The 27,961-nt window shown below is 43.3% G+C and overlaps 1 protein-coding gene across 1 annotated transcript in view; it reads left to right on the top strand.

The window, feature by feature from the left end:
• Positions 1 to 2,295: 2,295 nt before the first annotated feature.
• The window catches only part of slc39a10 (solute carrier family 39 member 10), a 157,503-nt gene continuing 131,837 nt past the window's right edge, over positions 2,296 to 27,961 (top strand). Inside the window, exon 1 of the mRNA XM_038789118.1 lies at positions 2,296 to 2,425. The gene's annotated coding sequence lies outside the window, so the exon portion shown is untranslated. The remainder of the gene's footprint in view (positions 2,426 to 27,961) is intronic.

The following is a 27,961-nucleotide window of genomic DNA, read 5'->3' as shown; positions in this document are numbered from 1 at the left end:
GGGAGAGTGGCCTAGGTTGGGAAGATTGGATGGAAGATTGGACTGAATTTGTTTATTGTTACGTGTACCGAGGTACAGTGAAATATATTGATTTGCATATAGTCCAGACAGATCATTCCATCCATGAAAAAAAACATAGGGCATACATAAATACAAAATGTAGACACAGGCATCGGGTGAAGCATACAGGAGTGCAGTACTACTCAGTAGAGAGGATGTGTGAAGAGATCAGTTCAGTCCATAAGAGGGTCATTTAGGAGTCTGGTAACAGCAGGGAAAAATCTGTTTTTGAATCTGTGATGAGTGTTTTTGTATCTCCTGCTCGATGGAAGAAGTTGGAAGAGTGAATAAGCCGGTGGGAGGGTGCTCTTCCGGAGGGTCAGTGTAGGCTTGATAGACAAAATGGCCTCTTTCTGTGTGGTAGGAATTCTATGGCTCTGTAACCGTTCAATCTCCAGTCTTCGTCAAAGTCCTTGAACATTCTATTCCCTCCCTTCCCTTTTTCTGAGAACTTAATGTTTGAATCAGGTTTCTCTCCCCCTGCCAGAGTACCAAAACAGCTCTTATGAAAATCACAAATAATATTTGTTGCCTGTGACACAGGTAAACTATCTATTCTCATCTTGATCTGTCTTTCACGCAGTTCAACACACCTTCCTCCTCCAATGCCTCTCGAAATGAAATGAAAATTGCTTATTGTCACAAGTAGGCTTCAAATGAAGTTACTGTGAACAGCCACATTCCGGCACCTGGTCGGGGAGGCTGGTACGGGAATTGAACCAGCGCTGCTGGCCTGCTTTAAAAGCCAGCTATTTAGCCTTGTGCTAAACCAGACCATACCTTATATATCCAATTGTAGCTTGCTCCCAGATTATCTTTCATATTTCCCAAGGATCTATTTTTTGTGCTCCATTTCTCATCCACAGGCTGCTCCTTGGAGACATCGACTAAAAACATACCATTTTTTTCTGTGGCTGAAATTTTGTATCCTCGTTCGCAGCTGGGATTTTCCAGTGCCACTGAAAGTCAATGGAGTTATTCCTAGATCACCAAATTCTCCATTCTTGTTCACGAGTCCTGCTGCGATCGAGATCGGAGAATCCCACCTGGTGGCTTCTACCTTGCAACAGGGTTCTTGTGTTTCTCAGGAACAATCTTTGGTATTGCAACAGAAATATCAGTTATAGCTCAGCAAACACTTATCTGACCAATTCTGAAACATGCAAGTTGTGTGGCACATATGTGCTGGTGTAGGTAATTTCTATTGCTGACTGATGGACAGCGTAACATTGCTAAGGGGTAATAAGGCAGGGGTTATCTTGCAAAATAGAATCATAGTTTGAATTCAAATCCTTCAAGGAATAAGCTTTTTTTAATTGACACATCATGTGTACACTATGACAGAATACCTAATCTAAGTTGTATCTATATCAAGTTCCTGGCAAACTTCACAGGCTGAAGAATAGTCAAATTGGCTAAGGATTCTTGGCCATCTCCAGAATCTATATTTGGACAGGAATCCTTTGACGTAATCCCCATTTGATACTGTACCAGAACATCAGCCCCAGCTCTATGTAGTCTTTGCCCAAGTTACCCGAGAGCACTGCAGGGCAACCCAGAAGCTAGAACATACAGTGCAGGAGGCTATTCGGCCCACCGACCCACTTAAGCCTTCACTTCCTCCTTGTCCCCATAACCCCTAACCTTTTTGGACACTAATGGCAATTTAGCATGGCCAATGCACCTAACCTGCACATTTTTGGACTGTGGGAGGGCAGGAAACCCACACAGATATGGGGAGAATGTGCAGACTCTGCACAGTGACCAGCGGGGAATCGAACTTGGGACCCTGGCACTGTGAAGCCACAGTGCTATCCACTTGTGCTACCTACGGAAATCCAGGCAGGCATCAATATTGGCAAAAAAAAGTAACAATCCCTAAAGAGAAGGCAAAGCCTTCCGGCAACAAAAGTCACCAATTCAGTGAATAACTCCAGTTATAGCTCCATGAGGCTGATAGTCTAAATTCCTATTATTGGACTCGGGGGCTAACAGAGAGGTGGCTCAGTCACCCACTGAACGTTCTGGTAGGGTTTCCGGCCCATGTGCCGCCTTTTCTCTTTCGGCGCTGAGGTGGATGGCGAACGATCCAATTCCTACGTCGATGTCGCGCGCCGGCGGCAGGGGTGGACAAGATTGATTGTGTGTGTGTGTTTACATATATGCAGCCATGCCGGTAAGGACACGGACGCTTTGTGAGGCGGCGGTTGGTATTTTCAAACGGGCTGGCGCGGGCCCCGAGGAGCGTGCAGGAGGAGCTGCGCGCGCAGTGCACTGCGGCACAGGGCGCAGCCTGGGCCTGCCCCGCCTCGCGCTCCCTTGTGTTGGTACCGAGCGGAGAGGATGCACACGGCACTTGAGTGAGGTATTTAAACACCCATTTCTTTCCCTTCTCACAAACCCAGTCGCCGAGCGCTTTACATGTAGCCGAACGTGAAGACGAGCGCTTCGCCGGCAGCGCTTCCGCTTGATATAAATTTTAGATCGGTTTTTAACGTTATGAGGGAGAGGGAGCGCTGAGATGGACAAAAAAAAAGAAAGGAGGACGGGAGGGGAGCAGCCAGAGCGCGCGCGAGCCGGCTCCGGCGTCACGTGCCGTGATTTTTGCCGAGGTTGAGATTTTATAAGAGGAATTAAAAACAATACTTGGGACGACTGGTTGTTTTCTTTGGGGGGGCCTAAGAGGACGAGACGTCGGGAGGAGTATTTGAGGCGGCTGGATAGAGCGTGTGCGTCTTTGTTTGGTGTGTGTGTGTGTGAGGGGGGCGGGGGGGTTTCTATTAGCGGCTGGTTTCTCGTCCTTGTGGAGCCGCCTGTGCGGCAGCAGCACCGCACCGTGTTCAATCATTACCGCGGCGCTGCAAGGGGAAAGGCATGCTCACCCCGGTCACATTGAGAAGTGGCTCACTCCCCTGTTAACACACCGTAGGCTGTTTATCGGGTTTAAAACATTAGGCCGGTTTTCTGCTCGCTTAGAAATCCCAGTTTTATTTCCTCCTCGAGACGTTAAAAAAAATGATGCCGTTTTCGGTCGTCAGTTTGGCGCTTTTTTTCTTCGTCCGCCACCCCCCTTCCGACAAAGTGGATGTGAACTTAACCGAGTTGAAACGCAGAGGAAAAAAAAAATCACGTGTTTGCTTCGCGATCAGCTGAATTGCATAACGAACCAAATACAGAACGAGGTTTTGTATGGTTGAACCACATCATAGAATTTACAGTGAGGAAAGAGACCATTCGGCCCATGGAGTCTGCACTGGCCCTTGAAAAGAGCACCCTATCTAAACCCTATTCCTGTATCCCAGTAACCCCACCTAACCTTTTTGGACACAAAGGACAATTTAGCATAGCCAGTCCTAACTTTCACATCTTTGGACCATGGGAGGAAACCCACGCAGGGAAAACGTGCAGACTCCGCACAGATAGTCACCCAAGCCAGGAATCGAACCTGGGACCCTGGAGCTCAAGCAATTGTGCTAACCACTATGCTGCTGTGTTGTCCCACATGCTGGAAATTGGGAGATTTGCTCATTAATAGGCTGCTTTACAAAAGGCTAACACATCTTTCCAAAGTGGACCAGTTACATTCTTGGTAATTGTTTTGTGGTTAATCACTCAATATTACAGTTTTGTTGAAAAATTGTAGCTTGAAATTGCTAATTAAATGTAAATTTCCTGCGTCATTCCAGTAAGTTATTAAATCCTTTTCAAATACAATTCAATTAAGGTTCTAATACAACCTATTACCCTGTCCATGGTTTTTGTCTTTTTGTTTATATACTTGTTTAAAAAGTTGAAATATTGCTGTTACTTGTTATCAACTGCAGCTTGAATTTAAAATCTTCAATAATGGTGTATTTTGTTAACTGGAGTACTCTGGTTGTAATCGTGTGCACTTTCAAAGTTAACTTACTGGTAGCATATTGGCACAGTGGTTCGTGCTGCTGCATCACAGCGGCAGAGATCCAGGTTCAATTCCGGCCTTGGGTGATTGGAGTTTGCGCATTCTTGACATGTCTGCGCGAATTCCTCTCGGTGCTCCGGTTTCCTCCCAGTTCAAAGATTTGCTCCTTAGTGTGCAGACTTGTGCAGGTTAGGTTACAGAATTATTGGGATAGGGCAAGGAAATAGCTGGCGTGCTCTTCAGAGGTTGCTGACGGCTAGATGGTCCAAATGGTATTAGGAATATGAACCCCATCACAATAGTGTCTTAAATTGCAGAATCACTTTCATTATAAATGAAATGTTAGAAATCGATAAATACTCGAGCTTTCTAAACATCTGAAAGCCACAATTAAAATCCTTTGCATGTGACTGGTCATCAGCGCAAAAGCAATTAACCTTCCTGTTGATCTTCAGTATGCTCAAGTATGATTAGAATACAGTATAACCATTGTGAAACCAGTGCCCTATCAATGCCTTGATCTTGCAGTGTTGCAGTTGGGAATAATATACATACAGATAAAGCAAAGTGAGCTGGGTTTAAAAAAATCACAACTTCAGTCCTTTACAGTGGTCACAGCAATTATCAGTATAATGGCTGCCAAAATTTCTAATATGGGTATAAATGCTAATCCATCTGGTTAGGACTCAGCAGTCAGAATCCCAGTAATTTTGCGGATAGTCTTTAATCATTTGCCCAGTTGTTTACCTAAAGAAATCTAAATAGAATGCTGCAGCCTAAAATAAAACTGAATGATCATGTTTGTATTGTGTTCTGATCTCCCAACTTTTGCATGTAGCCTGTCTGCCACTTGGAATTTACAGTGGAAATCTTGTAAAGCTTTACAACTTGACACATGCAATCAAACTACTTTGCCAAACTGAATGCAAGATCCAACCAGCAGTATAACTATCTTCTATGGCTTGGCTGTTAGGATGTACAGATATTTATAGTCTGCAGCATTTCAGTCCATTCGGCTCAACTGGTTCAGACTCGTGTTTATTCTCCACACAACTCTATCAGCATCTCCTGTTCCTGTCTCATGCTTATCTAACTTCCTCTTAGATTTGTCTGCTGTTTGTCTCAACGACTACCTGTGGTAGAATGGTGCACATTCTTGCCACGCTTTGGGGAAAAGACAATTTTCTTGAATTCCTTATGCGATTTATTAGTGACTATCTTGTATTTATGATCTCTAGTTTTGGACACTCCCAAGTGGAAACATTTATTTGTCTACTCTATCAAATATTGGTATCTATGATGGCAGACTTGGTAAATATTGATTTTAAATTTGTGGTTGATGAATGATTTTATGATTGAAACTACGCATTTTACTGCAAAGTTACAACTTGTGAAATTTAACTCAGCAAGGTTACTAATTGCCTTTTTGGAATAATAGAATATTACAAAACCAGTGGAAAATAAATGTTCTGTACTTTGCTAAAAGCAGTTAGAAGCTACAAAATGAATTTCAAACTTTTATGTTGTGTACATAAGAATTTCATTTTTTTTATTATTTCTTACGCCTAGATTAAAATTTAATCCTAGTATAGAAGATTATTTGGGGTGATGATATTGTGGTTCTAAATGTATTCCATCTGTCCACACTTTTTTGAGGAAGAATATCTGTTGGGTATTGGAATTGCATCTCAGTGGTTCACTTTATCATGCTGACATATTGGGTAAATATATTGAGAGCACTGAGTCACCTTGTGGTTTGCATTTTATCATAAACGTAAAGGATTTTTATTGTGTGCCTGCAGTGTGTGATTCAAGCTGTTGGTACCTGTACAAAGTAAGTAACCAATCTCTTTAATGGTTGCCATAACACTAGCTTCCAAATTTGCAACCATTAGCACTAATTAAATGCAGTGCTGAGATGCTAAATTGAGGATGTCGACTTATAATTGAAATAACTTGTGTGAACCTGTCATTTTGGAATTCCACCCCCTCACTAATAGGATTCTTCTGGAGAATAGTGGTATGCAATATAACATAGGTAGGCAACAATGTAGTTCATTGATGCAACAATGAAAAGTTGATTCATAAATGAGGAATGCTGATGTCAATTTTCATTTTAAATGCGACACGTTTTTATTTACTACACCCAGTGGTTAGCAGTGCCAGGGATCTGCATTCAATTCCGGCCTTGGGTGACTGCAAGAATTTGTACATTCTTCCCGTGTCTGTGTGGATTTCCTCTGGTTGCTCCGGTTTCCTCCCACAGTCCAAAGTATTGTAGGTTAGGTGGATTGGCCAACATAAATTGCCCCTTGGTGTCCAACGGTTAGATGGGTTGCAAGTTTATAGGGAAAGGGAGTGGGCCTATGTAGGGTGCTCTTTCAGAGGGCTGGTGTAGGTAGGTTTGATGAGCTAAATGGCCTCTTGCAATGTCGGGATTCTGTGGTAAGTTGCATGATTCTGCAAATACTTTATTGAATGTGGAAAAATACAGGCTGTTAATGAGTCAAGTCCGGTGACCTATTATTGACTGAACACTTGACAAAAATGGATGTGTAAGTATAATATTTACATGAAATTGCAATATTCTTTAAGAAATGTAACTGCATAAAGGATATAAAGCAGACTGAATCCAAGTACAGTCCTCATGGAGTGTTTAAAAACGTTAATTACAAATGTAATATATTATGTCTGGAACAAAGATATGATGTGGAGATGCGTCGTGGAACTGGGGTGGGCACAGTAAGAAGTCTTACAGCACCAGGTTAAAGTCCAACAGGTTTATTTTCCTGAGTATTCACTCAGGAAAAAGATAATGTTGTGGAGGAGAATGCTGAGACCCAGGCTATTAGAATAGATGGCATTGAGGTGCGTAGGGAAGAAGTGTTGGCAATTCTGGACAAGGTGAAAATAGATAAGTCCCCGGGGCCTGATGGGATTTATCCTAGGATTCTCTGGGAAGCCAGGGAAGAGATTGCTGAGCCTTTGGCTTTGATTTTTATGTCATCATTGGCTACAGGAATAGTGCCAGAGGACTGGAGGATAGCAAATGTGGTCCCTTTGTTCAAGAAGGGGAGTAGAAATAACCCCGGTAACTATAGGCCGGTGAGCCTCACGTCTGTTATGGGTAAAGTCTTGGAGAAGATTATAAGAGATACGATTTATAATCATCTAGATAGGAATAATATGATTAGGGATAGTCAGCATGGTTTTGTGAAGGGTAGGTCATGCCTCACAAACCTTATCGAGTTCTTTGAGAAGGTGACTGAACAGGTAGACGAGGGTAGAGCAGTTGATGTGGTGTATATGGATTTCAGTAAAGCGTTTGATAAGGTTCCCCACGGTCGGCTATTGCAGAAAATACGGAGGCTGGGGATTGAGGGTGATTTAGAGATGTGGATCAGAAATTGGCTAGTTGAAAGAAGACAGAGGGTGGTGGTTGATGGCAAATGTTCAGAATGGAGTTCAGTTACGAGTGGCGTACCACAAGGATCTGTTCTGGGGCTGTTGCTGTTTGTCATTTTTATAAATGACCTAGAGGAGGGCACAGAACGTTGGGTGAGTAAATTTGCAGACGACACTAAAGTCGGTGGAGTTGTAGACAGTGTGGAAGGATGTTGCAGGTTACAGAGGGACATAGATAAGCTGCAGAGCTGGGCTGAGAGGTGGCAAATGGAGTTTATGTAGAGAAGTGTGAGGTGATTCACTTTGGAAAGAATAACAGAAATGCGGAATATTTGGCTAATGGTAAAATTCTTGGCAGTGTGGATGACAGAGGGATCTCGGTGTCCATGTACATAGATCCCTGAAAGTTGCCACCCAGGTTGATAGGGTTGTGAAGAAGGCCTATGGTGTGTTGGCCTTTATTGGTAGAGGGATTGAGTTCCGGAGCCATGAGGTCATGTTGCAGCTGTACAAAACTCTGGTACGGCCGCATTTGGAGTATTGCGTACAGTTCTGGTCGCCTCATAGGAAGGACGTGGAAGCTTTGGAACGGGTGCAGAGGAGATTTACCAGGATGTTGCCTGGTATGGAGGGAAAATCTTATGAGGAAAGGCTGATGGACTTGAGGTTGTTTTCGTTAGAGAGAAGAAGGTTAAGAGGTGACTTAATAGAGGCATACAAAATGATCAGAGGGTTAGATAGGGTGGACAGTGAGAGCCTTCTCCCACGGATGGAGGTGGCTAGCACGAGGGGACATAGCCTTAAATTGAGGAGTAATAGATATAGGACAGAGGTCATAGGTGGGTTTTTTACGCAAAGAGTGGTGAGGCCGTGGAATGCCCTACCTGCAACAGTAGTGAACTCGCCAACATTGAGGGCATTTAAAAGTTTATTGGATAAGCATATGGATGATAATGGCATAGTGTAGGATAGATGGCCTTTAGTTTTTGACTTCCCATGTCGGTGCAACATCGTAGGCCGAAGGGCCTGTACTGCGCTGTATCGTTCTATGTTCTATTTGGAATCACAAGCTTTTGGAGCAAATGTACTGAAAGAAGCACCTATGAAGGAAAATTTGAGAGACCAAAGACTTAATCAACGATGCAGGCTTTTAAGAACCTTGAAGACTGAGGGAAATTGCAACTGTCGCAGCCCTAAACATTCTGAAAGCTATCTATAGCAGGGTAGCATAGTGGTTAGCATAAATGCTTCACAGCTCCAGGGTCCCAGGTTCGATTCCCGGCTGGGTCACTGTCTGTGTGGAGTCTGCACGTCCTCCCCCTGTGTGCGTGGGTTTCCTCCGGGTGCTCCGGTTTCCTCCCACAGTCCAAAGATGTGCGGGTTAGGTGGATTGGCCATGCTAAATTGCCCGTAATGTCCTAATAAAAGTAAGGTTAAGGGGGGGGTTGTTGGGTTACGGGTATAGGGTGGATATGTGGGTTTGAGTAGGGTGATCATGGCTCGGCACAACATTGAGGGCCGAAGGGCCTGTTCTGTGCTGTCCTGTTCTATGTTATATATAGGCAGACATAGGCAATTCTGAAGTTATTACCATCCGTAGCCATAACAAAAAACAAAATAGACACACCCACATTGTTTTAAAAGGCAGTGGGAAACGTGTGAGCACCTCCATGCAACAACATCCGTTGCTTTTCATAAACATATTCATGGAATTTACAGTGCAGAAGGAGGCCATTCGGCCCATTGAGTCAGCACCGGCCCTTGGAAAGAGAACCCTACCCAAGCCCATACCTCCACCCTATCCCAGTAAACCCACCCAACCTTTCTTTGAACACTAAGGGCAATTTAGAATGGTCAGTACACCTAACCCGCACATCTTTGGACTGGGAGGAAACAAGAGCACCTGGAGGAAACCAACGCAGACACGAGGAGAATGTGCAGACTTTGTGCAGACAGTGACCCAAGCCGGGAATCGAACCTGGGACACTGGAGCTGTGAAGCAACTGTGCTAATCACTATGCTACCCCAGTGTCAGCATGCAGAGAATATATAAAGAAATGCAGTCAGTTGATAACAGTTTTGCTCATCAAGAAAGTTAAGAAGAAAAAGATAGTTCAGGAACCCAGAGAGATTGAGGAAGTTAAGGAGACAAAACTGTTGAGAACAAAAATAAAATGCAGGGTGAAAAACAACACAAAAAAATCTGGTGCTTTGAACCAACCTCCACCAGGCCATCTGATTCGTGTGCATCCGACAAAACAACAATGCAGAAAGAATCCAAAAAATATGAACGTATGCCTCAATAGTGACACAGTTCTCCAAAAATAAAACAAGTGGATGAAAACATGAAGGTCGTGAGGAGAGACACCAATGGTGGTCAGTGGCAAAATCCTGGGCAGCACACCTTTTTCTACAATTTTATCTCTTCCTCCTTTCCCGCCTACATTCGAGTCAGCTTTATGACTATTTTTCCGGTCAGATGCTTGGCACACTAATCAATTCACATCATTTTCGATTCAATGATACCAACTTTAAATGATGGGGCAGTTACCAGAATTCATTGCCGGACAACATTTTGGGGATTCGAAAATGAGAATCTTGGAAATTGATTTGCAGAGATGCAGATAGCTGAAGTTGTTGGGGACTATTTTAAGTACAAGAAATAGTGTAGGAAAGAATCCCAGTATTTCTGCAGACACAATTGGCTAAAAACATAATTGGGGTAAGTGATCGATGAAAATTGGTTGTTCAAGCACTCAAAGACACAAACTACTTTGTTACCGACCCTGGTGCAGAATGCCATTTCCACTCGGCAGCTGAGGAATAAAACTCTAAAATAGGTTCTGGATTATTCACAGCTCCACAATAGACTGATAATTTGTGCCCCATTCTCTGGAAATCTGGACCCCAACTTTTGTTCATTCTCTTTCTCTCTCTATCTTCAGCAATCTTCAAATCATCTGTTTTATGCTGCAATAGTGCATGCCTCTAACCTACAGGTTTGGTATGTTTTCTTCAGCCAAAGATTCCCCGTGGGACCCTTGACCATGCCTGATCCATTTCCTCCACTCTACTCTCATCCTTACTGCAGCCACAATATGGGTCCCCTTTCTATTTAACGGATCATCCAGTGCCAATTCTCCCACTTTTACTCTGATGCCACCATTGAACGCATCCCCTTTCAGTATTCCAAAGGGACCATTGCCTCCTGGACACCCTGGTCCACCCCTCTAATATCCCCAGCACCGCAGCACCTTCCCACAGCTCCTTTCCATGTAAACACACGAAATGTAACACCTGCCCTCTTATCTTCTATCTCTTCACTGTACAAGCTCTGAATATTTCTTCCATGTGAAGCATACATGTGTATTCAATTTAGTATATACTGTGTTTGCTTACTTTATGGTTTCTACAAAGGGGAGACCAAGCGCAAATTAGGTAACTGCTTTGCTTAGCCTTCAATCATGATCCGGAGGTTCTGATGGTTTGCCATTATAATTTTTTACTAGAGATTTTTCTGACTTACCCTGTTGCAGTGTTCCGGTGAATCTCGATGCAAGCTCGAGGAATGGTATCTCATCTTTTCCCTTACATACTTTACAGTCTTCTGGCTGCAAATTTTTACTTCAATTGCAAACCATGATCTCTGCCTCTCTATCTCTCTCTCTCTCTTCCCCGCGCCCCCTTTTTTTGTCTAATTTTCTTTGCGTGTTCATTAATCTGCCATATACATCTCGTCAGACTCATCTTTTTCTTGTCCCATTACAACTCTTTTGATCTGCCCGAAAAATGCCTTCCATTTTTTCATCCCATCAAATATCTTACCTTTGTTTAAAAGGGGCTGTTTAGCACACTGGGCTAAATCGCTGGCTTTGAAAGCAGGCCAGCAGCACGGTTCGATTCCCGTAACGGCCTCCCTGAAAAGGCGCCGAAATGTGGCGACTAGGGGCTTTTCACAGTAACTTCATTGAAGTCTACTCGTGACACTAAGCGATTTTCATTTAATTTCAAACCACAAACTATTGCATTTCTAACTTTTCCAAGTTATCAAGAAAAGTCTAGATATGGTACAACTCTTTCTGTCTGCACAGATGTTGTCGGACCTGTTTTTTTGGGAATGAATGACTTTGAAACATGCAATTTTCTTCGGTCCAATTTTGTTTTCTTCGGTCCAATTTTGTTAAAATTTATTTATGGAGAAGAATGCATTCTCCAATTTATGTCTAATGTATTTAACCTGCTTAGCCCAAGTAAAAGTATGGAAAAGAATTGTAGCCCAAGTAAAAGTATGGAAAAGAATTGTAATCAGAATTTGTGGTAACTCATCTATTGGAATACTGAAGAGACGTTCACATTAAGTACTTTGATTATGTACAGGTATGAACATGTTTGAGAGATTTTATTCATTTTTGTTAAATATTAATATAGCTGAAACATGCAGCATTTAATGTGTCTCATTTAAAATAATTTGATTTTTTTGTGTGGAAATTACAGATGGCTTCAATTACTGCAAAGCAGTGCAGATTTACCATATTGGAAAGTAGTGTCTGAAAATGTAATGGAATTCATTAAAGAACTCCTGAGCTCCTGATGGTATTGCCAATTTATCGTTGAATAGTTTAAATGGAGCTTGGGCCCTTCCTGGATTGTATAATGACCAGCTACTGAGATAGCTGATAAGTAGGTCTTAGGTTAGGGATGGGAAAATTAGCCAGGATTTATGCTTTTAGTTGCTATCGAATGGCCTAACCCCGCTTCCTAATTTGGTCCTTACTGATGTATTATCAGGCACTGCTGCCATGTCCTCTATGCTCAACCCTCGGGTGAAAGAGTTCTGTTCAATCATACCGGTGGGGAAGGAGGGTGGTGGTTGGTAAGTTTCCAAATAAAGGGAGGATTGGCATAATTCTGAAACACAAAGTTATCGACAACACTAATATGTAAATTTATTTATTTATTTATAAATTTAGAGTACCCAATTCATTTTTTCCAATTAAGGGACAATTTAGCTTGGCCAATCTATCTAGCCTGCACATCTTTGGGTTGTGGGAGCGAAACCCAGGCAAACACGGGGAGAATATGCAAACTCTGCACGGACAGTGACCCAGAGCGTGGATCGAACCTGGGACCTTGGCGCCATGAGGCAGCAGTGCTAACCACTGTGCCACCCAGTTACCCTATCTAAATTTATTTTGCCGTGAATTTAATTTTAAAATATAATTTGGATTTTAACGTTGCCTAATAAAATTAAGCTGTTTTTATTTGAGTAATTTATACTAATCGTAATTGAAAATATATGCTTGCCATTTACAGCTGACTGTGGAATTAGTGACGTACAGTCTTCTGTAGCTTCTGTTGTATGACACAATGGAAATGGTTGTTTTTGCTGTTCTTGCCTCATCTTCGTATAGTTAAGCATTGGAGGCCATTCAGCTCATCTCTTCCATGCCTGCTCCCAAGAATAATTTGCCTAGTTTCCCTTCATCTCTCTGCATTTCTTTTTCTCTTCAGATGCTAATTTAACTCCGGTTGAAAATCGCAACTGAATTTGTCTTCACCACACTTCCAGGCAGTGCATTCCAGAATTGAGGCCAAACAGTGTTTTATAAAGGTTCATAACTGCCTTGCTTTAATTTTCTACGTCTCAACTCATAAAGCCCAGGATCCCTTGTGCCTTTTGAACCACTTCTCAATCTGTCCTGCCATCTTCAATGATTTGTGGACCTATATCTCCAGTTGTCTCTGTCCCTGCACCCTTTTTTGAATTGTAGCCTTCAGTTTACGTTGCCTCTTCTCATTCTTCACACTTCTCTGTGTTACATTTTAGCTACCACATGTTCGCTCATTGCACCATCCTATCTATATCCACTTGAATTCTCACCATTATTGAAGGTGAAGTTTTGTGTTGTCTAGAAATTCTAAAATTGTGCTCCACTTTTAATATTGTCCTCAATATGCATTTTTTAAAATGCAGTGGTCCTAGTACCACTCACCCCCATGGCAACATAGCTATATACCTTTGTCCAGTCCAGGGGGAAGAAAACTACCCGCCTCTCTTGTCGTTCACCCAGTCTCATATCTGTGCTGCCACTATCACTTTCGGTCTTTTATAAGCTTCAGAAGCTTACAATTGCAGCAATATCTATTTTTCTGAACTCGTGCGGTCTCGATCTTGTATTTTCTCTCGGCTTTTCAACAGCACCATCTAAATTAATTACATTTTTTTCTAAAGTAGTTTTCAACAGCGACTCGTGAGCAAGTTTTTTTTTCTGGTGTCTTTTTGAGACATTTGATTTTCACTCCTGATGTTTTCCGACAAAGGTATTATTCTCACTTCTCAACATCACAAGTTTTAATGTAACATAAATAACATACACCCCAGTTATATTCAAATTTATCAGTTAACTGGGTTGCATATGTTCAAACACTCAGAAGACGATCGTTGCATTTCTTTGCTCCATTTTTGGCCAATTTCATGCAAAGCTATGTAGTGCCCTCCGGACAACTCTAGTATTATTCTGCTGACATTTGATTCTCAATTAAACAATTCTTTGAATTGTTCCATTAATCAACTGCTGAGCTTAACTTGTTCATAAAAAATATCTTAATTACTGTATAGCCTATTTGAAAAGTTTGTGTTATATTTGCATAATGTATTCAGCTACATTGCATCAAGAAATGCTTTCCTACAGTGTAAAACTGTCAGATTGTGATTATGGAGGTGATGAGATTCCCTGCCCTTGAGTGATTATAGACCCATTCAATGTCAGAGGAAAGGCAGATAAGAGTTTTGCTCAATCAACAACAACTTGTATTTATATAGTTTTAGAGTGGGCACACTTGCTGATGGCCAAAAGTCCGATGTTCAGTTTTCACCACAGGTGCTACCAGTTGAGTAATTCCAGCATTTTCTCTCTTTTCTGATATCCAAAATGTATTTTGCTTTCGTCTTGTCAAAATAACTGTTGTATTACTGTAATTTATAACAGGGTTTTTCAAAGTCTGGGTTGCGGTTCACGAGTGGGCCATGGCAGGTGTCGGGACAGTCGCGGCATTCCCAATTGCAGAGATGCGGCTGGCTTTTAAATTGAGAATGCTGGCCATCGTCAGCTTTTAAAATTAGAACGATGGCCAAGGCTAGATTTCAGTGAAACAATGTAGTCTTCCAGACAGAAGCAACAACAGAGAGCAGGTCACACACCCTGTACGTCTATGTTTTTGGCCCAAAATCACGGAGGAGTGATTCCTCCATTTTCTAGCTGTGAGCAAGCAACGCAACGGGACTGTGAGGAACGGAAGATGGATTGTTTTAAACAAAAACCTAGGTTGGGAACAAAGCAATATAAAGATGATTTCTTGATGTCTCGCTTTGTTAATCGTGCCAATGCAAATCAGTATGCAACCACTTGTGTGTCATATGCAGATAGGTACTGGCAAATGAAAGTTTAAAACTTGCAAAACTTCAAAGGCATTTGAAGACTAAGCTTGGCGAGTTTGAGGACAAACCTCTTGATTTTCTTCAAAGGATGCATTGAGAATGTAAATCATCAGCTAAGTCATTAGCAGAAATGTAACATTGAATGACAAAGCAGTGTGATTGTGAGGACCAACCAGGCTCCTCTGTCGCATTAAAGATAAGCAAAAATGTTGTGTCATTAACGTCAGTCAGCGTGGGTCCAAAGGTCAGCTGGTAGGTAAAAGTGGGTCCCAGGAAAAAGTGAAATCATTGATCTACAATATGGTGAAGTGAGAAATCTTACAACACCAGATTAAAGACAAACAGGTTTGTTTCGAATCATTAGTTTTCAGAGCACTGCTCCTTCCTCAGGTGAATGAAGAGATAGGTTCCAGAAACATATATATATATGCAAGACGATACTTTGAATGCGAGCCGTTGCAGGTAATTAAGTCTTTACAGATCCAGAGAGAGTGATAATCACAGGTTAAAGAGGAGTGAATTGTCTCAAGCCAGGACAGTTGGATCCAGCAGAGGGCAGCAGAGCGGAGCCGCTGATTGGCTGTTGCGGGGAAAATTTGCGTCAGTGCATTGCGGTCACTGTATCCAGAAGGTGTACCTGAGCAAGACACCCTCCGTGTTCAAGTGAAGGAAAGCATCCAGCAGAGGGTAGCCAGAACGTGGTTTGTGGAGGAGCTGTTGTCAAGTGACAGTTAAACCCCAAACACTTCTTCAATGTTTCCCTCCCTACCTCCTCTAACCAAAAAAAAATCAGGATCCCAGCCAAGTAAAGATCAAGAGGGAGACTCGGGCAGGTATAAGTAGAAAGAAGTTGAACTGTGACGTCACAGCCAGCAGGTAAGTGATTGGCTGGTGACTCCTTTTCCCTGAGGTGTGTTCATAAGGTAAGGTTTTTCCATTTCTATTTTTTTTATCGTGTGATTGGTAACAATTTTCTTTTTCTATTACATTTATCTATTATTTGATATTATAATTGGACTAAGTTAATCTTAAGACTAAAAATTGCCGGAGATCTCAGACCCGTGTTATGCTCCTCTTGCTCAATGTGGGAGCTCAGGGACGTCTCTGATGTCCCTGGCTCCTTCATGTGTGGGACGTGTGTTCAGCTGCAGCTCTTGTTAGACCGCATGACGGCTCTGTAGCTGCGGATGGGCTCACTTTGGAGCATCCGTGATGCTGAGGAGGTCGTGGATAGCATGTATAGCGAAATTGGTCACACCACAGATTAGGATTGCTGCGGGAGAAAGGGAATGGGTGACCAAAAGGCAGAGAAAAAGCAGGAAGGCAGTGCAGGAGTCCCCTGCGGTCATCTCCCTCCAGAACAGGTATACCGTTTTGGATATTGTTGGGGTACATGGCTCACCAGGGGAAGGCAGCAGTAGCCAAGTTCATGGTACCGTGGCTGGCTCTGCTGTACAGAAGGGCAGGAAAAAGAGTGGAAGGGCTATAGTCATAGGGGATTCAATTATAAGGGGAGTAGATAGGCGATTCTGTGGTCGAAAATGAGACTCCCGGATGGTATGTTGCCTCCCAGTTGCACGGGTCAGGGATGTCTCAGATCGGCTGCAGAACATTCTGAAGGGGGAGGGTGAACAGCCAGTTGTCGTGGTGCATATAGGCACCAATGATATCGGTTAAAAAAAAAGGGATGAGGTCCTATAATCAGAATTTAGGGAGTTAGGAGTGTTGCTCGTTCTGGTGAGTGTGCTTAATACTCAATTGGCTCTGTTTTATGCCTTCGCTCTAGAGTTGCCAGGTATCCTTATGATACCGCCACGAGGTTCAAGTTCAGATCAATGACTCAATACACCAGTTAGTAAGGTTCAATCAAACACATTTATTATTTACACAGTAAATCGATACTCATGCAACTAATACTACCGGACTAAACTATTCCTACCACTATAAGCCAATACTTACCTTCGATAAGGGAACCCACTGGATCAGGGAACAATGGCCTCTTGTTCTGTCCTGAGATTGCTGGCTTCCCAGTTGGTACAGGCTAAGGGGTCAGGAGTGTCTATTCTCGTAGCGAGCATTGGGTGGACACTTACTTGTCGGTGTAGCTGTTGGCCAGGCCTCTCCTTCTCACGGTCAAGTTCTTAGAGAGCTGCTGCAAAGGTGTTATGCTGGGAGGGCCAGCTAAGAGAGCGAACTAAACTTGGGACCTGACTTTTATAGGTCCCAGGGGCTTCGCGCCCTTTTGGGCGGACCCCGATCCTACTGTCAATCGATTGGGTCTCATCCCAATTGATTGGTATGAATCCCCCAATACTGAGGCTGTCCCTCGATCACGGGGCGGTTCTTCCTACCTGGTTTGTTTCCTTTTGTTTCAGACCCCGTTGGCGCCGGGAAGTCTGACCTGCCATAGAATGTCCCAATTGTAGCTAATCGTTGTATCCATTGTTCTCAGGGATCGCTTCATTAATATGCAAACTGCTGGTTTCGGTGCTGTCTGGTTTCTTTGCAGCCAGAATACACATGAACATCTGCAAACTGCTTGTCTCTTTATAATTGTCCAGTTTTCCCTGCAACCTTTGCGTTCTTCCATTTTGTGTGGGGAAGTGGCCAACCCAGGTGGCTACAGGAGCCAAGTTTAAAAAGTCGGACCTCAGAGGTAGTAATGTCAGGATTGCTATCAGTGCCACGTGGTAGTCAGAGTAGAAATGAAAAAATAGGTAGGATGAATGTGTGGCTTGAGAGATGGTGCAGGAGGGAGGTGTTCAGATTTTTGGGACATTGGGACCGGTTAGACCATAAGACCATAAGACATAGGAGTGGAAGTAAGGCCATTCGGCCCATCGAGTCCACTCCGCCATTCAATCATGGCTGGTGGGCATTTCAACTCCACCTACCAGCATTCTCCCCGTAGCCCTTAATTCCTCGCGATATCAAGAATTTATCTATCTCTGCCTTGAAGCCATTTAGCGTCCCAGCCTCCACTGCACTCCGCGGCAATGAATTCCACAGGCCCACCACTCTCTGGCTGAAGAAATGTCTCCGCATTTCTGTTCTGAATTTACCCCCTCTAATTCTAAGGCTGTGCCCACGGGTCCTCGTCTCCTCGCCTAACGGAAACAGTTTCTTTGCGTCCACCCTTTCTAAGCCATGTATTATCTTGTAAGTTTCTATTAGATCTCCCCTTAACCTTCTAAACTCCAATGAATACAATCCCAGGATCCTCAGTCGTTCATCATATGTTAGACCCGCCATTCCAGGGATCATCCGTGTGAATCTCCGCTGGACACGCTCCAGTGCCAGTATGTCCTTCCTGAGATGTGGGGCCCAAAACTGGACACAGTACTCCAAATGGGGCCTAACCAGAGCCTTATAAAGGCTCAGTAGCACATCGCTGCTTTTATATTCCAACCCTCTTGAGATAAATGACAACATTGCATTAGCTTTCTTAATCACAGATTCAACCTGCATGTTTACCTTTAGGGAATCCTCGACTAGCACTCCCAGATCCCTTTGTACTTTGGCATTATGAATTTTCTCACCGTTTAGAAAGTAGTCTATGCTTGGATTCTTTTTTCCAAAGTGCAAGACCTCACATTTTCTCACGTTGAATTGCATCAGCCATTTCCTGCACCACTCTCCCAAACTATCTAGATCCTTCTGCAGCCTCCCCACTTCCTCAGCACTACCTGCCTGACCACCTAACTTTGTATCATCGGCAAACTTCGCTAGAATGCCCCCAGTCCCTTCATCCAGATCATTAATATATATGGTGAACAGCTGCGGCCCCAACACTGAACCCTGTGGGACACCGCTGGTCACCGGCTGCCATTCCGAAAAAGAACCTTTTATCCCAACTCTCTGCCTTCTGTCAGACAGCCAATCCTCAACCCATGCCAGTAGCTCACCTTGAACACCATGGGCCCTCACCTTACTCAGCAGCCTCCTGTGTGGCACCTTATCAAAGGCCTTTTGGAAATCTAGGGGAAATCAAAATTGGTTCTAGGGGAGGTGGAACTACTAGAAATTGGGCTGTCTACATCTGGGCCGGACTGGAACCAATGTCCTTGGGGGTGCTTTTTCTAACGCTGCTCGGGAGGGTTTAAACTAATGTGGCAGGGGAATGGGAACCAAATGAGGACGTTAGTGGACATTAAGGAGGTAGTAACTAAAGCCTGTAAGGAACTAGATCATGAAGTCAGCGTGACGAGGGGAAGAGTAGGCAGGGAGCAGATGGACTGGTGGTCTGAGGTGCATTTGTTTTAATGCAAGAAGTGTAGTAGGTAAGGCAGGTGCACTTGGGGCTTGGATTAGTACCTGGGAGTATGATGTTATTGCTATTACTGAGACTTGGTTGAGGGAAGGGCATGATTGGCAACTAAATATCCCAGGATATCGATGCTTCAGGCGGGATAGAGAGGGAGGTAAAAGGGGTGGAAGAGTTGCATTACTGGTTAGAGAGGATATCACAGCTGTGCTGAAGGAGGGCACTATGGAGGACTGGAGCAGAAAGGCGATATGGGCAGAGCTCAGACATAGGAAGGGTACGGTAACAATGTTGGGGCTGTACTACAGACCTCCCAACAGTGAGCATGAGATAGAGGTACAAATATGTAAACAGATTATGGAAAGATGTAAGAGCAACATGGTGGTGGTGTTAGGAGATTTAAATTTTTCCAACATTGACTGGGATACACTTAGTGTCAGAGGTCTAGATGGAGCAGAATTTTTAAGGAGCATCCAGGAGGGTTTTCTAGAGCAGTATGTAAATAGTCCAACTTGGGAAGGGACAATACTGGACCGGGTGTTGGGGAATGAGCCGGCCACGTGGTTGAAGTTTCAGTCGGGGATTACTTTGGGAATAATGATCACAATTCCGTAAGTTTTAGAATACTCATGGATAAAGACGAGAGTGGTCCTAAAGGAAGAGTGCTAAATTGGGGGAAGGCCAACTATACCAAAATTCGGCGGGAGCTGGGGAATGTGGATTGGGAGCAGCTGTTTGAATGTAAATCCACATTTGATATGTGGGAGGCTTTTAAAGAGAGGTTGATTAGAGCCCAGGACAGACATGTCCCTGTGAAAATGAGGAATAGAAAAGACAAGATTAGGGAACCATGGATGACAGGTGAAATTGTGAGACTAGCTAAGAGGAAAAAGGGAAGCATACATAAGGTCTAGGCGACTGAAGACAGACAAAGCTTTGGAAGAATATCAGGAATGAAGGACCAATCTGAAACGAGGAATCAAGAGGGCTAAAAAGGGTCATGAAATACCTTTAGCAAACCGGGTTAAGGAAAATCCCAAAGCCTTTTATTCATATATAAGGAGCAAGAGGGTAACTAGAGAGGTTGGCCCACTCAAGGACAAAGGAGGAAAGTTATTTGTGGAGTCAGAAAATGGGTGAGATTCTTAACAAGTACTTTGCATCGGTATTCACCGAGGAGAGGGACATGGCGGATGTTGAGGTTAGGGATAGATGTTTGACCTAGGTCAAGTCGGCATAAGGGGGGGAGGATGTGTTGGGTATTCTAAAAGGCATTAAGGTGGGCACGTCCCCAGGTCTGGATGGGATCTATCCCAGGTTACTGAGGGAAGTGAGAGAGGAAATAGCTGGGGCCTTAACAGATATCTTTGCAGCATCCTTGAACACGTGTGAGGTACCAGAGGACTGGAGAATTGCTAATGTTGTCCCCTTGTTTAAGAAGGGTAGCTGGGATAATTCTGATAATTATAGACCAGTACGTGACGTCAGTGGTAGGGAAGCTGCAGGAGAAGATACTAAGGGATAGGATCTATTCCCATTTGGAAGAAAATGGGCTTATCAGTGATAGGCAACATGGTTTTGTTCAGGGAAAGTAAAGTCTTACCAACCCAATAGAATTCTTTGAGGAAGTGACAACGTTGATTGAGGGAAGGGCTGTAGATGTCATATACATGGACTTCAGTAAGGCATTTGATAAGGTTCCCCATGGTAGGCTGATGGAGAAAGTGAAGTCTCATGGGGTCCAGGGTGTACTAGCTAGACGGATAAAGAACTGGCAGGGCAACCAGAGACAGAGAGTAGTAGTGGAAGGGAGTTTCTCAAAATGGTGAACTGTGACCAGTGGTGTTCCACAGGGATCCATGCTGGGACCACTGTTGTTTATGATATACATAAATGATCTGGAGGAAGGTATAGGTGGTCTGATTAACAAGTTTGCAGATGACCCTAAGATTGGTGGAGTAGCAGATAGTGACGGGGACTGTCAGAGAATACAGCAGAATATAGATAGATTGGAGAGTTGGGCGGAGAAATGGCAGATGGCGTTCAATCCGGGCAAATGCGAGGTGATGCATTTTGGAAGATCCAATTCAAGAGCGAACTATACGGTAAATGAAAAAGCCCTGGGGAAAATTGATGTATAGAGAGATCTGGGTGTTCAGGTCCATTGTACCCTGAGGGTAGCTGCGTAGGTCGATAGAGTGGTCAAGAAGGCATATAGCATGCTTTCATTCATCGGAAGGGTATTGAATACAAGAGTTGGCAGGTCATGTTACAGTTGTATAAGACTTTGGTTCGGCCACATTTGGAATACTGCGTACAGTTCTGGTCGCCACATTACCAGAAGGATGTGGATGCTTTGGAGAAGTTGCAGAGGAGGTTCACCAGCATGTTGCCTGGTATGGAGGGTGCTAGCTATGAAGAGAGGTTGAGTAGATTAGGATTATTTTCATTAGAAAGACTGAGGTTGAGGGGGGACCTCATTAAGGTCTACAAAATCATGAGAGGTGTAGACAGGGTGGATAGCAAAAAGCTTTTTCCCAGAGTGGGGGACTCGATTACTAGGGGTCACGAGTTCAAGGTGAGAGGGGAAAAGTTTAAGGGGAAATGTGTGTGGAAAGTTCTTTACGCAGAGGGTGGTGGTTGCCTGGAACGCATTGCTGGCAGACGTGGTAGAGGCGGGCACGATAGCGTCATTTAAGATGTATCTAGACAGATACATGAATGGACAAGGAGCAGAGGTATACAGATCCTTAGAAAATAGGCGACAGTTTTAGATAGAGGATCTGGATCGGCGCAGGCTTGGAGGGCCGAAGGGCATGTTCCTGTGCTTTCATTTTTCTTTGTTCTCTTTGTTGATTTTGCAACAAGGGCCAGATGGTGGGGGGTGAATGTAATGCAACATGAATCCAAGGTCCCAGTTGAGGCTGTATTCGTGTGTGGAACTCGGCGATTGTGTGTTGTCATCCCGAAGGCTGCCTTAGAGAATACTTACCAAGATCAGAGGCTGAATGCCCTTGATTGCTGTAGTGTTCCCCAACTGGAAGGGAACATTCCTGTCTGGCGATTGTCGCGCGATGTCTGTTCATCCGTTGTCGCAGAGTCTGCACTGTCTCGCTAATGTACCACGCTTCGGAGCATCCTTTCCTGCAGCGTATGAGGTAGACTACGTTGGTCGAGTCGCATGAGTGTGCAGCAAACTACCCAGCCTTCAGAACAGCGATCACGACACATGGCAATCTCTGCAAGACATGCCAGATCATCGACATGGGTACTACCATTACGCACAAGAACACCACCCACTAAATACGTGGTACATACTCGTGCGACTCGACTAACGTTGACATCAAGGCAGCATTTGACTGAGTAGCATCAAGGAAGCAGCCAAATCAAAGTCAGTGGGAATTCACAGGGAGGCGGTGGCGTAGTGATATTGTCACTGGACTAGTAAACCGGACACCAGGAGTAATGTTCTGGAGTCCCAGGTTTAAATCCCGCCACTGCAGATGGTGAAATTTGAATTCAATAAAAATCTGGAATTAAAGTCTAATGATGGACCAAAAAACCATTATTGATTGTCTGATAGAAACTAACCTTTTATTATAGGTAAAAAGGGTTAAAGGAAGAAATTATTTAAAGAAATCATATTAACTATAAATTTAAATCGATATACATTAACCATAACAGTAAGAAATGGCTGACTGCTTGTGAACTGATCATATAATCAGAATGTGAGGATTTGCAAGGCTAAACTGGTAGAGAGACTTTATGTTAGAGAGCTGGGCTAAGATCCAGTTCTGTGTCCGTGGTAACAACAAGTCATCCCATCGTAAGAATCTTTGGTGGGAAAGCTTTTCTCTGAGTGGAAAAATACAGAAATATTTTATCCCTTAATTTGACTGACAGACACACTTCGGCCGAATTAAATGAATTATAGATTAGTTAAAACCAATCACAGCTGTAAAAAGGACAAAACTTTAAAGATAGTAATCTTTTTAAAAGTTCAAGTATCAGGATAGGAGAGCCATTCTAGAATCAATTCAACCTATCCTCTGAAACCTATTCTATCTGCTTGCTTTGCCATTCTGATTAGGTTGCTGCAGGGCTAGTCGGGGCTGGTTTAGCTCACTGAGCTAAATCGCTGGCTTTTAAAGCAGACCAGCAGCACGGTTCGATTCCCGTACCAGCCTCCCTGGACAGGTGCTGGAATGTGGCGACTAGGGGCTTTTCACAGCCTACTCGTGACAATAAGCCATTTTCATTTTCAACATCCTAAATTTTATACTTGAAAATTGAAGCTTACCAATAGACACTAGAAGCTGACAAAATAAAAGTTGCAAATTGCTTTTAACCTAAGAAGCCAGTCTTGAATCATGGTTATCTGGTACGGCGTTACAAGTATATGAATAGACACCGAGATCCTGCAATTGGCATAGTCGGCAAAAGGGGGGAGGAGTTGGTGAGACAGCCAGCCAATTACCCACAATTGGTGTATTCGGCAAAAGGAGAAAGACGTTGACGGAGTCGGACGAAGGTAACCTGCCGTCCTTACCTGGTCTGGCCTACGTATGACTCCAGATCCACAGCAACTCTTAATTGCTCCATCAAGGGAATTAGAGATGGGCAATAAATGCGGGCCTGACTGCGAAGCCCATGTCCCATGAATGGAAAAAACAATTGGGGATCAGGTGGGAATTGGGGAAATCTATCCACTGGTTGAGGTTTTACTGAGCAGAAAAGAGGATTATTATAGTTGTTGGTCAGAAATCACCTTGTCCATGCGGCATTATCCTGAAGAACCACTGCAACAGTGTCCTAGGCCCAGCTATCTTTGTTTCGTAGTGACCTTCAATTCAACACAAGTGCCAGGCAATGATCACCTGCATGGAGCATTTTGACCATCTCCCCATGACATTTAAAGGCTTAACATTGCTAAAATCCTGGAACTCCCTAACAGCACTTTGTGTATCTGCACCAGATGGACTGCAGCAGTTAAGGAAGGTGGCTCATCACCACCTTCTTGAGGACAATTAGGAATGGGCAACCAATGTTGCCCTCGCCAGTGATGCCAATATCTCATGAAAGAATTTTTAAAAAGGAATGTTATCAAACATAATTTAGCATTAAGCCTCAGAACAGGAAACTGGGGCAGATAGCCAAAAGCTTGTTCAAAGAACTAAGCTTAAAGAAGAATCAAGAGGTATAGGGAGTAAATTCTAGAGCTAAGGGCCATGGCAACTGAAGCAACAGCCTCTAATGGCGGATTGAATAAAATCCAGGGTGCACAAGAGGTCAGAATTGAAGGGGCAGCACGGTAGCATTGTGGATAGCACAATTGCTTCGCAGCTCCAGGGTCCCAGGTTTGATTCCGGCTTGGGTCACTGTCTGTGCGGAGTCTGCACATCTCCCCATGTGTGCGTGGGTTTCCTCCAGGTGCTCCGGTTTCCTCCCACAGTCCAAAGATGTGCAGGTTAGGTGGATTGGCCATGATAAATTGCCCTTAGTGTTGGGTGGGGTTACTGGGTTATGGGGATAGGGTGGAGGTGTTGACCTTGGGTAGGGTGCTCTTTCCAAGAGCCGGTGCAGACTCGATGGGCTGAATGGCCTCCTTCTGCACTGTAAATTCTATGATAATCTATGAAGTGCAGGTAGCTCGTTCCACGAAGTTTGAGCTGATGCCCACAAATGAAAAGTGTATAAACCTTGAGTGTCATTACGGCTCACCAAAGTGCATTTATGTGTGAGTGCAGCACAATTGAGCATTTGCATGCTACAAATACTATAAGTAACAAAATGATATGTGTAGGATGATTTTCCTATATCCCTCAAAAGCATGCATAGTTATTAGGTGAGCATTCTAAAACTATTGTCTGGTAAAATTTGTTGGCTTCCGTCCCCTAATATATTTTCTCTCCTTTATAATTTTCACTTAGTGTACTTCTATCCACTGTTAGACATATTGTCATATAGTCCTGACTGCTGCTATTGATTTTAAATCTAGTCTCCATTTGTAATGCAGTGCGGCCTGCAGTTTTAGATTAACAGTTGAGATCTGAGATTGAGATCAGAAGAAAAGGAGCTTTTTTTCAAATTAATTTTTTGGGATAAAGGAATTGCTGTCTAGCCCAGCATTCTTGAATAGCCCATTCCTGAGAAGGTGGTGGCGAACTGTCTTTTTAAATGCTGTGGTCCCTGTGGTGTACACGCGCTGTAAAATGCAAATTCCTGAGTACAGCAACCATGGATGGATCTACGATCTTTGGAAAAGTTGCTATCCCAGATTGGAACTCTGAAGAAGATAAGCCATGTGTATTACAAGCACTTTCCTGACTCATGCGCTGAAGTCCCAAATGGCAATAACCATTTGTCGTATTTTTCAATATTATATGCATTATTTGCCAATTTCATGGATTCCATAATAGTTTTAATGGAATTGGAATGATGCAATCAACAGTTAAGATGGGCATATTTACAATTCATGTTTATAATGAATATCTTGCACTTCCAACTTTTTAACTGCATCATCATGACTAAAATTAAATTGAGGAATTTGCAGATGACACAAAAATTGATCGTATAGTTGATAATGAAGAGGACAGCTATCAACTCCAGAATCATATCACTGGTTTGGCAGAGTGGGCAAAGAAATAGCAAATGGGGTTTAATCTGGAAAAATGAGAGTATTTGGGGAGGGCTAAAAGACAATGGGAATACTCAAAAAATCGAGAAGTTATTGAGAGGGGTTGAGGAAGTGAGAGACCTTGAAGGTGGCAGGACAGGTAGTCAAGAAAGCATATGGAATGCTTTTGTTTATTCAACGAAGTATTGAATATAAAAACAGGGATGTAATGATGGAACTGTATAAAACGCTGGTTAGGCCACAGCTGAAGTTCTTGTGTACGGTTCTGATCACATTACAGGAAGGACATAATTGCCCTGGAGAGAGTGGAGAGGACATGTACAAGAATGTTGCCAGAACTTGAACATGGCAGCTATGAGGAGAGACTTGATAGGCTAGGGTTGTTTTCCTTCGAGCAGAGGAGGTTAAGGAGTGACTTAATTGAGGTGTACAAAATTCTGAGGGGCCGACTCTGGGTAGACAGGAAAGATTTGTTTCTTGTAGCCAAGACGTCAATTATCAGGGGGCATAGATTTAACGTGATTGGAAAAGACTTGAGGAAACACGTGTTCACTCTCTGGGTGGTCAACTGGAAGTAACGGCCAAGTTGGCGGTTGAGTCTGAAACGCTTAACTCATTTAAAATATACCTGGATCTGCATCTAGTGCTGTAACTTGCAAAACTCAGAGCAGGTGCTGCAACATGGGATTAAAATCAGCTCCTTTTTTCTTCTTTTTATTGCTACTGACCCATAATGGCCTCTTCATGTACTGTAACTTTTCTATGGTTCTATTACTTCCTCTTGTGATATTATTTGCCACTGAAACAGTCAAAGCTTCCAGGCTCAATCTTGCTGAGGTAAGCCTACTGAGCTCTACACATAATAATTCTAGAATTCTAAACTAATATGGTATCCTAAACTGGAAAATGTAACTCTAAACTGAAATGGGTGGCGTGGTTAGCACTGTTGCTTCACAACACCAGGGACCCGGGTTCGATTCCCAGCTTGGGTCACTCTGCCGAGTCTGTACGTCCTCCCCGTGTCTGCATGGTTTTCCTCCGGGTGCTCCGGTTTCCTCCTACAAGTCCAGAAAGACATGTTTGTTAAGTGAATTGGACATTCTGAATTCTCCTTAGGTGTACCCGAACATGTGCAGGACTGTGGCGACTGGAGGATTTTCACAGTAACTTCATTGTAGTGTTAATGTAAGCCTACTTGTGACACTAATATTATTATTAATTCAACCAACCTTGGGTTTGAATTTTATGTGTTAATTCCAAACTGCCTTCCATATTTCCAAAATCTCTTTGCAATCCATCATCATTACAACATCTTTAAAAGATCTTCAAATTCCATCTCTGATGACACATTCATCAATATGTTAAAATGCTTCCAATCTATTCATTCTTCCTTGAGAAATACGTGGGGACATTTTGCAATGTTTAATGCTATATAATTACTAAAAACAGATAAGTTGTCTATGGGACCAACAGTGGCTACCTCATTTTCATAGAATCATTGAATTTACAGTGCCGAAGGATGCCATTTGGCCCATCGTGTCACCACCGGCCCTTAGGAAAGAGCATTCCACCCAAGCCACACCTCCCCCTATCCCAGCAACCCCACCTAACCTTTTTTGGACACGAAAGGTAATTTATCATCGCCAATCCACGTAACCTGCACATCTTTGGACTGTGGGAGGGAACCCATGCACACACAGGGAGAACGTGCATATTCTGCATGGAGAGTGACCCAAGCCGGGAATCGAACCTGGGACCCTGGAGCTGTGAAGCAACTGTGCTAACCACTGTGCTACCATGCTGCCCTATTTTCCACAATACGACAATCACTGCACTGCAAAAAAACTTTATTTGCTGTTAAGCACCTTGTGCGCATCATAAAATGTATTCAATATTTGCAAGCATTTTCTTTTTATTTGTTATTGTCTCTGCCACATTCAGATTTGCTGACTGGGGAGATGTTGTAATTCATATCGTAAGAAGTTTTATTCAGATTGGAAAAGGAAAGTCAGATTTCTGTAAATGTTCAAGTCTAAATGTTAATCTGATTGTCAAGTCAGTTTCACATTGTAAAGCCATGTGTGGGCTGAACAGGCTTAAAATAAAAATGATATGCATGGTATTCTGCAAATAATAGGCACAAATAGGATTAGTGATGTCTCAGTGATGCTTGCAATAACAATAATCAGGGATTAGTAATAGTACCAAGAACAGTTTCTCCCATGTTGTTCCCATGACAGACAACAGCAACAACAA

The sequence above is a fragment of the Scyliorhinus canicula genome, chromosome 2 (genome assembly GCF_902713615.1).
Source record: "Scyliorhinus canicula chromosome 2, sScyCan1.1, whole genome shotgun sequence".
Taxonomy (NCBI): Eukaryota; Metazoa; Chordata; class Chondrichthyes; order Carcharhiniformes; family Scyliorhinidae; genus Scyliorhinus; species Scyliorhinus canicula.
The sequence above is the reverse complement of the archived record's forward strand: the minus strand, read 5'-3'. Positions and strand labels throughout refer to the sequence as shown.